At 38.4% G+C, this 14,559-nt stretch overlaps 1 pseudogene across 1 annotated transcript; it reads right to left on the bottom strand.

Moving 5' to 3' along the window:
• Positions 1–356: 356 nt before the first annotated feature.
• Positions 357–959, bottom strand: LOC311595820 (large ribosomal subunit protein eL15-like; annotated as a pseudogene). The gene has a single exon. The product of its transcript is annotated as a large ribosomal subunit protein eL15-like (transcript).
• Positions 960–14,559: the final 13,600 nt, after the last annotated feature.

The following is a 14,559-nucleotide window of genomic DNA, read 5'->3' as shown; positions in this document are numbered from 1 at the left end:
TCTTCCCTCCTTTCCTCTCTCCTAGCCCCATCTATCTCCATTGCCCTGCCCAGGTGGGATGGCTTTTTATTAAGCAAAAGGGAGGTCACAGAGACAGCAAGCAGTAATTAAAATACATCAGACCATCCCCCAGGAGCATGGCTCTGTCTCTGACTCAGTGCATCAATAATCAGCTGTTTCTTAACAAATGAACAAGCACTATTTGTAAATTGGCAGATATTAAGAAAGTGTAAAAGGCTACAAACGACATCAAGTCAATATAATTTAACCATGTGTCCTGTGTTTGTGCCTCTTTCTGCATTTTTTGGCTGTCCTACATTGTTTATTGGGCATGAATTTTTCAAACATTATGTGTATTAGCAGTAATGGTGGAGCTGGAGAGTGTTGCGCCTTCTGCAGGCTGCAAGGCAAGAGCCATCAATAGTGTGGTGGAACTTGTGGCCCTTCCCAAGGCCACAGCTCTTGAGGCCAGCAGATGTCAGCCCACACATCTCTCTGTGTTTGTGGACTGGTTTGGTGATCCACTGGGTGTTTGCATTCCTTCTGATAGCTTTATGGAATGGATCAATGAGGATAACCTCATAAGTTTTATATGTAGAATCTTTACCAAGCAAGTAAGAATTCAGAACTCTCAAAGCCCCCCAAATGGCATCCGGCTCTCTCCTCAGCAACAAACTGAAGGCTTCATGCAAATTTTACCTGGTTAACATCATGGTGGGCAGGATTGCCATAAGTTGCACCCTTAGGAACTGGGCTTTTGTGGCTACCATGGAGGACACGAATCCTGTAAATGACATAACCTCGCTTGGCCTTGTAGCCCAGCCTTTGTGCCTTATCAGGCTGAGTGGGGTGGGGAAGCTCTGTTGTCTTTATTTCCAGTAGCATGCCCTCAGAAGAAAACACATCACATTGGATTGCTTCTTCCTCCATTGCTCCTGGATGTATTTGTATACACCCATCTTGGCTCACCTGATAGCTGCCAACAGGGGAAAAAATATCTTTCTGCATTTTTTGAAGTGTATTTACATTGGTCATTGTACTTTAGCTATGTACTTTATGGTTGTTCATGAATTATAACATAATTCATATGTATGTATACATAGCATGTTTTATAATAGATGCTTATAGATAAACTTTCATTGAAAAATTAAACAAGATTCAGAGAACCTCTGTGTCTTTTAGACAACAAGTATCTGAACCTGGCATAAAAGCCTTACCCTTCAGAGTTCTGTTTCAGGGTTGGACTTCCCTCTACTACCTTAGGAAACTAATTTTCTCCTCCATAAATGAAAAGATTCGAGGTAATTGGCCTCAGTGTCAGCTCCCTGGAGTTCACAAAGTGAGACAGGTAGGTATCCACAATAAGGTCTTAGTGGTCCATGGTGTTATACATCCACCCAGCTCACCAGCCTTCAGGTCATCCGAGTGATAGCTCTTCTCATCCCCAATCTTTAGGGGAAAGGCTCTCCAGACATATTCCTATGACATGAAACATGGTAAGGACGACAGGAAAATAGGGTTTCCAAAGCCTCGATCCTATCACTTCTATTAACATTCCATTACCAAAGCAGAATACTCTAAAAGCGAGGAAAGGTGTAATAATTCTGGTTTCCTTTATGGGACAAGAAACTGCCAAGACACAATGCAAAGAATGTGGATTCTGTGAGAAGCTAAGGATGTTAATGGAAAATACTTAAAAGGCTAACACTTCTTCCAGCTCCTCAACATTGTGATTTTCTTCCAATTTACATCTCTTCCTCATTTTGTTTCTCAACATTTCTCAAATTGCCCAAGGCAAAAGGGGTGTTAGTGGAGAACAGAAAGCTCAGGACAGTTTGCCATTTTGTTATTATGTGTGTGTTAATCTCTCTCTTCCTTGAACATACTGTTCTAGAAGCCAATGTTAAAGTAAAATCTCCTATGAGCTTGGAATACGGCATTCTTTTCAGTGTAAATACAATTCAGACTTGAGACAGACACAATTTTGCTTGAAAAGAACAGAGGGAGAGAATGAAGGAAACAATACACATAGTGTAGGGACCCGTGTGTCACCAAGATTATGAAGAAACTACAGTGCGTGGAGAGTGAGTTGCTGGAAAATGCACAGAGGCATTTTGTCTGTTGACCATAAATCGCCATGAAAACCCCACATGAATCTGTTTCGTTCCAACTCTCAGTATCCTTTCCTTCCCTCTCAGTAGCAGTCATCAAACAGCAATCTTTTGAAGATTTTTTTCTTTCTCTATGTCTAGCTATTTCATCTTTTCACTTTTATTTATTTTTTAACGTATCTTTAAAACTGAAAAAAGTGAGAAGTGTTCTTTAACAGCTTGAAGCAATGCACATGGGAAGTTCTTGAAGTCATTACTTTTAACTGATATCTTAAAAAATTGTTACTTGGGCTTTCTTACATTTAAGAATTTTTTGCTGACCGTCAGTATGAAGAATCAGATTAAAATAACAAATACTGGGAAGGTATAAATATTCTTCTGTATTCTACTACTGGGAAGAGAGAGAGGATAATCAGCCTGAGTCTGCATTGTCTTCAGCCAGGTGTTAAAATGGATCTGGGAACCAATTGTTTATGGTGGAGATTTATCTGTTTATGTAAAAGAATTAGGGCATTTATAACGATGAATTAGGATTAACTATAAAGTACATTAATTGAAACAACTAGGTCATTGGTACAGAAAAATATATTGTAATCACCCTGTCTTCTTTGTCAGTATGACAAAAATCTTAGAATCAGGCAGCCGAGGAGTAATAAAAAGAACTAAAAAATTGTAAGAACTTAATTCCTTGAAAGAAATTGTAGGATTTACATAGAAACAAGCAGAACATGGAGTCATTGGCTTTTGTATAGAAATTAAGTTTTCAAATGTGCCTGTTGTAGCCACAACATGACTATCAGCATCTGCTACAATTTGAATTGTAGGTTTTTATCCCCACACAATTTCTAAGCTGGAAGCTTAGATGTGAGTGTAACAGGATTGAACCAGTGTAACTATGTTACAGTGGTTGGAACCATAAGAGAATGAATTTAAACATTGGGGCTGCCAAGGTAGCTCAGGAGAGATTAATGACTGTCTCTGGGGTAGCCCTGTCTTAGATAACTGGTTTGTTTACCAGGAGAGTGAGCTGGTATAAAGTGAATTTTGTTTTCTTGGCTTTCTGTCTTTGTTCTGATCATTTTAACTTTTTGATACTCTTGTCTATATTATGTGCTATGTTATAGATGATGCCAGCGAGCCACCACCAGACATAAAACCTGTGCTGTGTGACCTTGCTAGCCATCCCAATCATTGGCAAAAGTAATATTTTTGTACACCACCGAGTCCCAGTTATTCTTCTAAAGTAATATAAACCTACTAAAATAGCATCCGCTGTGTAGGCAGACAGTGTCACTACTAGCACCACCACTTCCTTGGGTGACAAAAGAGATAGTCATTATCATCATGGTGGCAAGCACAGTGGCATACTGGTAGGCCTGGTGCTAAAGGCGTAGCTGGGAGTTCTACATGCAGATTGACAGGCAGCCAGAAAAGCAAAAGGCACACTAGGTCTAGCTTGACCATTTGGAACTCCAAAGCCAACCTCCAGAGACGCATTTCCTCCAACAAGGCCACACAGCCTAATCCTTGTCAAGTAGCACTGTGGCTTGGAGTTTTTAGAGTTTGTATGGGTATTTATGAGGTGCATGTCATATCTTTAGGAGGAGTGATACCTTCTCCCTTTATAAATAGTGGTGTCTGCATCTGTCTCTTACACTGTTTTGTTCTCATTTCTTTGCCTTTGAGAAGCAGAGAAAAGGGGTGGGAAATACCCAAACTGCAGCGTAAGTGATGCTATAATGAAAGTCTTTTCACATTGCAGATCCTTCATTAGTGTGCATGTGTGACAACTGGGAGAGATCCCTGGTGTTTGCATGTGGGACTCAGTGGGGAGAATGTAGCTTACACTATAAGGATGCTTAGTTTCGTTTTGATCATCTGAGACAAAGCTACAAAGATAAATCTACAGTTTCCTTGGTTACCTCATAGACAATTTCTTGCTTATATTTTCTCACAAATGTTACAGAAATTATTACTTTCGGCTTTATACTTTTTGTTTGTTTGTTTGTTTGTTTTGCTTTTTTGAGACAGACTCTCTCTATGTTAGCCTTGGATGTCCTGGATGCACTTTGTAGACCAGGCTGGCCTCGAACTCATGGCGATCCACCTGCCTCTGCCTCCCAAGGACTGGAATTAAAGGAGTGCCCCACCAATGCCCAGATTGGACTTTATACTTCTGTGGAATACATAACATATATTCATAGTAACTACCAGGAACTGATACAATAGTTACATGAAATATTATCTTACTTGTATCTAAGAGATGGCAACTGAAATAGGTACAAACAGTAGATACTGCATACAATAATTGGTTTTTTAAAGAGTAATGAACCTAAGAATTCTCTTAAAGATAACAAATAAGAATTGAAAATTTGGAATACAAAATATACTAAAGAAAGTAAGTAATTAGGATATAATATATTGATTTATTTGCTTTTCCACATGCTTTTTAGAACAAAGAAAGCAATGACAGGTGAAATGGGACCTAATTTTTTTCCTCCTAACTTCTGCTTATAAGAGAAAATAATTCAGAAGTTGCAAAGTAACCTAAAGTTTATGATCTTGGTTTTCATTTCCGCTACTGTGACGGATATAACTGAATCATACAATGGTTCAAAAGGGACTAAGTATGAGTCGGCTGTTTCTATGTTCTTTGTCTTACCAGACTCAGCCAAGTACCAAAAGAGTTTCTATCCATAGTTGAAGATATAATTTCAGTCTTCACAGATCTGGAAGACAGAACAAAGGCAGACACTCTCACTTTTTCTTGAGTTATTATGTTTTACACTGCATCCACTTGAGGACATTGGTCCAGATTCTTAAGCCTTTGAATGTAGATCAATAGCAGCAGTTTTCCAAGGAACTTCCAGCCCTTCTATCCTGGACTGGCGCTGCAGAGCTCTTTCAATCTAAGCTTATTGGGCTGAGGAGGGACTGGCATTCCCAGCCAAGGAAAGACTGAAATCAGGGGCCCTATCTTGAGACATTAGCTGGAACAAACTAAATTCTATTTCTTGACGGGGCATTATCTGTGATATTATGTCATCTTAGGGATCTAACCTTGTGAAAGTGTATCACATGAGTGTTTTGTTTAACTCTCTCAGATCAAGATTGTGACCTAATCAAGAAATGTCCAGTGTAAACATCTGATATTGGGTATGTATCTAGAATATATAAGTAAACAGACAAAAAAGCAAAACAAAACAAAACAACAACAGAAACCAAAACAGCAACAACAAAAAGGCAAACGATTCTTTGGAATCAAATAACAATTAAAAAAATGAGCTACTGGACTAAGGATAAAGTTCTTAAAAGATGAGACACAAATGGCTAAGAAACACTTAAAAGAAATATTTGACATTCTTCATCATCATGGGAATTAAAATTAAAAGTACTTTGAGGGTCTGTCTTACCCCAGTCAGAATGGCTGAGATCAATAAAACAAATGACAGCTCATGCTGGTGAGCATGGGGTGAAGGGATAACACTTATTTGCTGCTGGGAGTGCAAACTGGTACAGCCACTATGGAAATCAACTTTGAAGTGTCTTTGAAAGGTGAGAGTAGACCTCATGATGCAGAGGTACCACTAATAGTTACATACAAAAAAGCACTAGATCTTACTATACAGATACATCCATATTCATTTTTGCTCTATGTATAATAGTCAGATATTGCCAACAGCCTAGATAAATGCCCATTAACTGATGACTAGATAATGAAAAAGTGAAACATTTAAACAATGGCATATTACTTGGATTTTAAGAAAAATGAAATTTCTGGGTCTTCTGTTTGACTCCATTGATCAACCTGTCTTTTTATGCCCAAACCATGCAGTTTTTATTACTACTGCTCTGTAGTACAGCTTGAAATTAGGGATGGTGATATTCCCAAAGTTCTTTTATTGTACAGGAAAGATTTCCATTGAAGAGATGGGAACAACAAGCCAGCCACAAAACCTTTGACCCAAAATTTGTCCTGCCTACAAGATGCACAGGGATAAAGATGGAAGCAGAAATTGAAGAAGTGGCCAACCAATGATTGGCCCAACTTGTGACCTATCCCATGAGAAAGAGCCAACCCCTGGCACTATTAATGATATTCTGCTATACTCGCAGACAGGAGCTTAGCATAACTGTTCTCTGAAAGGCTTCACTTAGCAACTTATGGAAACAGATGCAGAGATCCACAGCGAAACATTAGGTGCAGCTTGGGGAATCTGTGGCAGAGGGCATGAAGGATTAAAGGAACCTGAGAGGTCAAGGACACTATAAGAAAACCTACAGAATCAGCTAACCTGGGCGTATAGGGGCTCAGAGACTGAACCACTAACCAAAGCTTGCACGGGCTAGACCTAGGCCTGGTAAACAAATGTAACAGATGTGTAGCTTAATTTTCATGTGCATCCCCTAACAACTTTTAGTAGGGTCTGTCTCTGACTGTGTTGACTGCCTTTGGATCCCTTTCTCATAACTGGGCTGCCCTGTAGGAAATGTGTCTAGACCCACTTCAATTCAATATGCCACCATGTGTTTATATCCATAGGAGGGCTACCCAATTCTGAGGAGAGAGAAAGGGGTGATGGGTGAGATTAGATGGGAAGGAGGGACTGGGAGGAGAGGAAGGAGGGGAAGCTACAACCAGGAGACTAGAAAGTGAATTAAATAAATGAATTAATTTATGAAATGAATGAATTAATTAAAAATTTAAATTATAAAAATTGAAACTAAATGGATAAACCTAGAAACAATCATCGTAAGTCAGGCAACCCAGACCCACACATACAAATACATGTTTTATCTTATGTGAAGATGTTAGCTTTTATGTCTTCCATATGTATTCTATAGTACAAATTAGTAGAAAGGTTAGGAAGCTAGGGAGGGTGAGTAGAGGTGATCCCTAATGAGTCAGAAGTAGAATACGATCTAACGGAGATAAAAAATGGAAACTATAATTGGAGAGTTTAAGGAGAGGGGAGATGAGAGATCAGGATAAAGGGAGGAATATGGGAGAAAACTAACACCAAATGCCTTTTCAACAAAAACATCTGGGGTTTTCCCAGATCCAATCCCCAATCTTAAAACCAGCGCTGTAGTATAACACCTGTGGCAGCCTTCTCTGACGCCACCACCTGTTTCTCATCTTCTGCGGTTCCCACAGTTCTTCCCCTTCTAATCTCCTTTCCTTTTTGCTGCTTTGTTCCAGCCTCCCCCACCAAGGGCCTGTCCTACCAGGGCAAAAACAAGGCTGACTGGAGACCTACACATTTCCTTTTGCTCCTCCAGATCCAATCTACCCAGTTTCATCCCTAGCACTGTTGCAAAAAATGTGCTGCAGTTTCCCTTTCCTCTCTGACCCCATTCTTACCAAATACCTTCCCCTCTAACCTTCCTTCCCCCAAGAAGACAAAGAATTAATGAAACTAAGAGTTGGTTCTTTGAGAAACATCAAAGATGAACAAACCCTTATCCAAATTAACTAAATGGTAGAAATAGAATATCCAAATTAACAAAGTCAGAAATGAAAAGGGAGGCATAACAAAAAATGCAAAGGAAATCTAGAGAATCATAAGCATATACTTTAAAATACTGTACTCTACCAAATCAGAAAGTATAAAAGAAATGTATAATTTTTTAATAGATATCACTTAGTAAAGATAAATCAAGACTAGGTAAACAATTTAAACAGATGTGTATTTCCCTAATGAAAAAGAAGTGATCATTAAACATCTCCCAACCAAAAAAAAAAAAAAAAAGCTCAGAGACTGATAGCTTTTTTCCTACCAGACTTTCAAAGAAGAGATATTGCCAATATTATTCAAATTATTCCATAAAATAGAATTGTCCAAATATTCTACGAGGCCACAGGTACTCTTATACCCAAATCACAAAAAGACTCAACAAATAAAATTACAAAGCAATTTCCCTTATAAACATAGATGCAAAATTTCTTTTAAAATACTTGCAAAACCATCCGAAGAACACATTAAAAGGATCCCTTACCATGGTTAAGTAGGCTTCATCCCAGAGATAACCTAACCACTACCACCACCAAAACACCTGAACATATTATTAAATGCAGAAAAGGCCTTTGACAAAAATTCAACACCCTTCATGATAAAAGTCTTATAGAGAAGCCTTAGCTAGTGCAACAAGGCAACTGAAAGAAATCAAAGGGATACAATTAGAAAGAAGTCAAAGTATCTTTATTTGCAGTTGTGTGTGTGTGTGTGTGTGTGTGTGTGTGTGTGTGTGTGTGTGTGTGTGTGTTTGTGTGTGTGTGTGTGTGTATAGCTAAAATTTCCACTGGGGAACTCCTACAACTGACAAACACTTTCAGCAAAGTAGATAGGTATAAAAATAACTCACAAAAATTAGTAGCCTTCCTGTTACACAAATGCAAACAGGCTGAGAAAGAAATCACAAAAATAACATCTTTTGTAGTAGCCCGTAACAACATAAAATATCTCAGGGTACCATCAACAAAGGAATGAGAGACTTGTATGATAAGAACTTCAAGTCTCTGATGAAAAAATAAATTAGAACTCAGAAGATGAAAAGTGATCTTCCATGCTCATGGATGGTATTATTTAACCCAGCAAAAATGGCCAGGCTACCAAAAGCAATCTACAGATTCAATGCAGTCCCCAGCAAAATCCCAAGACAATTCTTCACAGTCCTTCAAAATACACTTTCAACTTCATATGGAAACACAAAATAACTCAAGGTAGCTAAAACTATCCTGAACAATAAAAGAACTGCTGGTGGTCTACCATGCCTGATATCAAGTTGTACTACAGACCTATAGCAATAAAAACCACATGCTATTGACGTAAAAACAGACATGTTGATCAATGGAATCAAATTGAAGATTCAGGCATAAACTCATACACATACATACACCTGATTTTTGATAAAGAAGCCAGAAATACATATTGGAAAAAAGACATTTTTAACAAATGAAGCAGATCAAACTGGGTGGCTCCTTGTAGAATGCAGATAGATCCATATTTATCACTATGCACACAACTACACTTCAAATGTGTCAGACATCTCTACATAAAACTCTACATGTACACTAAATCTAATAGAAGATAAAATGGGGGAATAGTCTTGGACATACTGGCACAGAAGAAGTCTTTCTGAACAGAACACTGATTAAAATTCGTAAATGGCACCTCATGAAACCAAAAAGCTTCTACAGGGCAATGGATACCATCATTCAGCAAAGTCGCAGCTTACAGAATAGGAAAATATATATATATATATATATATATATATATATATATATATATATTTTTTTTTTTTTTACCAACTTCACATTCAATAGATGTATAAAGATCTTAAAAAACTTGAACAAAAAAATCCAAATAACCCAATTAAACAATGGGGCACAGATCTAAAGAGGATTCTTAACAGAGGAAAGTCAAATGACTGAAAAGCACAAGAAATGTTTGACATCCTTAGCCATCAGGGAAATGCAAAACAAAACAACATTAAGATCTATTTTACACCAGCCAGAACGGCTAAAATACATAATACAAGTGACAGTTCATGCTGGCAAGGATGTGAAGCAAGGGAAACACTTCTCTATTGCTTGGAGGAATGCAACCTTGTACAGCCACTATGTAAATCAATATGGCGGCTCCCCCAGAAAGATGGGACTATATATAAATATGTGTAAATGGGTGGGTAAATCTTCATAGCAGTATATAAACACAGATAGTACTTATTATTCTTAGGAGCATAAAATGTCCCCAAATTCCTCCAATCTTATTATCATGATTATTAAAATATGTCTCTTAGTAGCCAGGGAATCAAGTAGATAGTATTAACCTCTTTTCCTCAGATTCCAATTCCAATTCCTCCTCTTCTCCAGTTCTTCTTTGCCCCATTCCATGGGCATCACAAAGATCTTCTCCTACAGCTGTCTTCCAATACCCTGTCCTTTTGCCTCAGCTTTCAAGTCCTACAGGAAATTTATAAGAATCCATTGACCATAACAGCCAGGAAATCAAGTAGCGGTTCTTCACTTTCTCTCCTCTCCTCCAATCCCAATTCCACAATCTTTTCCCATGCTTTGTAGCAGAGTCCACCCAATGTGTCCTACCCTTCCTCATCTTCCTCTCACATCCTCAGAGGATGACATCGATCATCAGGGTCTTCAAATGGAAGACCTGGGAAGGGGTGTTGAGTGGGATAAGACAGGAGACATGACAAACAGGAGGCAAGTATAGATTCTGATCAAACTTCCTTTATTGAAAAATTTCACAGTGTTTTTATAGGCATGGGGGGGGATGGGTATTTGCCTAAGCAAAGACTGCTATGGATACCTAACTGTGAAATGCTCCAGCAGGTATCTACCTTTACAGCTGCTATAATCACAGAAGAGGGAGAAATTCCAGAGAGAGATAGAAGGAAGTTGAAAAAGATCTGGTTAGTCAGGAAAAAGCTTTGGACTCTGTCTTCCTCAATTCTAGCCCATCCCCATTTCTGAGTAAGAGCTCCAAATGTCTAGAAACGTATCTTACCTGGTACCTCCAGTAGCCATGCATGGCAGGATCTAGGAAGCATTTCCTACCAGGTAATCTATAGTGACCAAACTTTCCTAAGGACTAGAGAGGGAAACAACTAAAGAACCCACCCAGAAAAGACAAGACCAGATATCAGCAAACACAAATGCTGAGATGTCCGTATAAAGACTCAATCAATAACAGCAAGGTCAATATGTCTCTACCCAAGACCAGAAACTCTAATATAATAGGCCATGAGAAATGCAATATAACTGAAGCATAAGACAAGGTCTTATTTATCATGAATATGTTAGAAGTTCTGAAAAAAGATATTAGGAACTCCATTAGTGAAATTTATGAAAAAATAACAAAAACGGAATAAAAATGAAGGAAATGGTTCCAGACATAAACATAGAAATGGAATAAAAGAAAAGCCAAAAGGAGGAAAAGGTAGAAATGAAAAATTAGGAATTTGAACAGGACTCTCAGAGGTAAGTCTCACCAGTCGAATGCAAGAGATGGAGTCAAGAATCTCAGGCATGGAAGACACAATAGAAGAAATAGATACCTTGGTCAAATGAAAGTTATATCTCACAAACAAACAAAACAAAACAAACCCCAAAAATATTGTCGCAAAACATTCTCAAAATCTGAGACAATATAAAGAGACCAAGTCTACAAATAATAGAAAAAGAGAAAAGAGAAGAAACCTGGGCTAAAGGCTACCAAGAAGAGACTTGATACCCTATGAGCATATAAAGGGGGAGGAGGTCCCCCTCAGTCACAGTCATAGGGAAAGGGAGTAAGGGGAAAGTGGGAGAGAGGGAAGAATGGGAGGATACAAGGGATGGGATAATCATTGAGATGTAACAAGAATAAATTAATTAAAAAAAAAAGGAAAAAAAAGAAACCTAGGCTAAAGGCACAGCATATTTTCAACAAAATAATAGAAGAAAATTTCCTCACCTAAAAAAAGGAGATGTCGAGCCAGGCATGGTGGCGCATGTCTGTAATCCCAGCACTCGGGAGGCAGAGGCAAGTGGATCACTGTGAGTTCGAGGCCAGCCTGGTCTACAAAGTGAGTCCAGGACAGCCAAGGCTACACAGAGAAACCCTGTCTCGAAGAAAAAAAAAAAAGGAGGTGTCTGTCAAAGTAGGAGACTCATACAGAATACCAAATAGACGGTACCAGACAAGAAATTCTCCAATATATATAATAATCAAAGTGTTAAACATACAAAACAAGGAATGATAAAAGCTGCAAGGGAAAAAGGATCAAAACACATAAAGGCAGACCTATTAAAACAACAACCAACTTTTCAATGAACACTCTAAAGACCAGAAGAGCCTGGATAGATGTTCTACAAACTCTTAGAGACCAAAATTACCAGCCCAAACTACAGTACCCAGCAAAATTTTCAATAAAAATAGGGGGGAAAAAAGACATTCCATGATTAAAACCAAGCAATATTTATCTAGAGCCAGCTCTACAGAATGTGATAGAAGGAAATTTTCAACCAGAAGAGCTTATCTTCACCTAATAAAGCATGAGGAATAAATCTCAGACCAGCACTTCAAAGAGTGGGAGAACCCCACACCACAACAGCCAAATGGGAATCACCAAACATCGCTCACTAATAACATCAATGGTCTTAATTAGCCAACAAATGATGCATACTAACAGATCATGTTTTAAAACAGGACATTCTTCTACTGCATGTTAGAAGCACACATCTTAGCACTAAAGAGGCAGAGGCAGGCGGATCAATGTGAGTTCGAGGCCAGCCTGGCCTACAAAGTGAGTACAGGACAGCCAAGGCTACACAGAAAAACCCTGTCTCAACAAACAAACAAACACACACACATCTTAATATAAAAGATAGACATCATCTCAGGGTACGACACTGGAAAAAAATATTCCAACAAATGGACTCAAGAAATCAGCCAGTGTAGACATTTTAGTATCTAACAAAATAAACTTCAGACCAAAACTAATACAAAGCTATAGAGAAGAACACTATACTCACCACATAAAACCCACCAAGAAGATATTGTCATTTTATACATCAATGCACCAAACACAAAAGCAACTAAGTAAAACAAACAAACAAACAAACAAACAAACAAACAAAAACAAAAACAAAAAAACCTACTGCGACTGAAATCACATATTGATCCTCCTGCCATGACAGTTGGGAGACTTCAATCCTCCACTCTTGTCAATAGGAAGGTAATTCAGACAAAAACTAAACAGACAAATGCTATCACTAAACTGATATCACAATCTTACATATCTTTTAGAACATTTCACCCAAACACAAAAGAATATTAATTCTTTTTTTTGTTTTGTTTTGTTTTTGTTTTGTTTTGTTTTTGTTTTTTCTCCTTTATTAATTTATTCTTGTTACATATCAATGGTTATCCCACCCCTTGTATCCTCCCTTTCTTCCCTCCCTCCCATTTTCCCCTTATTCCCCTCCCCTATGACTGTTCCTGAGGGGGATTACCTCCCCCTGTATATGTTCATAGGGTATCAAGTCTCTCCTTGGTAACCTGCTGTCCTTCCTCTGAGTGCCACCAGGTCTCCCCCTCCAGGGGACAAGGTCAAAGGTGAGGCACCAGAGTATGTGAGAAAGTAATATCCCACTCTCCACTCTACTGTGGAGAGTGTTCTGTCCATTGGCTAGATCTGGGTAGGGGTTTAAGGTTTACCGCCTGTATTGTCCTTGGCTGGTGCCTTAGTTTGAGCGGGACCCCTGAGCCCAAATCTGCCTATCATGGGAGAATGGCAAAGTAGAAGGATCCAGAGGGTCCTAGAAACCTACAAGAATATTAATTCTTTTTAGCAGCTCATAGAACTTTCTCCAAAACTGATCCTATACAACAACACAACAAGTAAGTTTTAAACATACATGAAAACTTAACACCCTGAAATAATATCTGACCACCATGTATTAAAACTGAATATTATCATCAACAGAAATCTACAAATTCATATAAACTGAGTAACTCACTGTGGGATGAAAAGTGGGTCAAAAACAAAATTAAAAATACATTATAAATGATTGAAAATAAAACATAATATGAAGCCTCAAAGTTATAGGACTCTATGTAAGACAAATATAGGAGATGGGGGAAATAGAAGGATCCAGAGGATCTTAGAAACCTACAAGAAGAACATCGTAATGGGTGGATCAGGGCCAAGGGATGTCTGCTCAAACTATTGCACTAACCAAGGACAATACAAGTAGTAAACACTGAACCTGTACTCTGATCTAGCCAATGGACAGGACATTCTCCACAGTTATATGGAGAGCAGGGACTAACTCTGACATGAACTCTGGTGCCCCGTATTTGACGACCTCCCCTTGGTAGGGAGCCTTGGAGGCACTCAAAGAAAGAATAGGCAGGTTACCAATATGAGACTTGATAGCCTGTGACTATAAAGTGGGGGAGGAGATTTTCCCTCAATCATGGACCTAGGGGAGGGTGATAGGATGGGGGTGGGAGGGAGGAAGGAATGGGTGGATATAAGTAATGGGAGAACAATTGAGTTGTAATCAGAATAAGTAAAAAAAGAAAAAAAATATTGATATCTGGGCTTAGTGTACAGAACGAATTCCAGGACAGCCAGAGTTTGTCAGGTATCTGCCTCTATAGATGTTTCTACTGCTTTTTCTTTGGCTCCTTTTTTTCTGTTTCTTATATTGTTCCATTCTGGTTTATTTGGTTTGTTTCATCTCCTCTAGTTTATTTCATTATTATTCTTTAGAGTCCTGTAGGTTTTCTAAAGACAGAAAGAGTGTGGAGTCATATTTGAGGGTTGGTAAGAAGGATCTTAGTGGAATTTGGGGAAGAGAAACCATAGTAAGAAACCATATATTGTATGAGGAAATATTTTCAATAGAAGAAAAAAATGTCTGTCTGGTTTAATTTAG

The sequence above is a fragment of the Acomys minous genome (assembly GCF_964271855.1).
Source record: "Acomys minous genome assembly, chromosome: 4".
NCBI lineage: Eukaryota > Metazoa > Chordata > Mammalia > Rodentia > Muridae > Acomys > Acomys minous.
The sequence above is the reverse complement of the archived record's forward strand: the minus strand, read 5'-3'. Positions and strand labels throughout refer to the sequence as shown.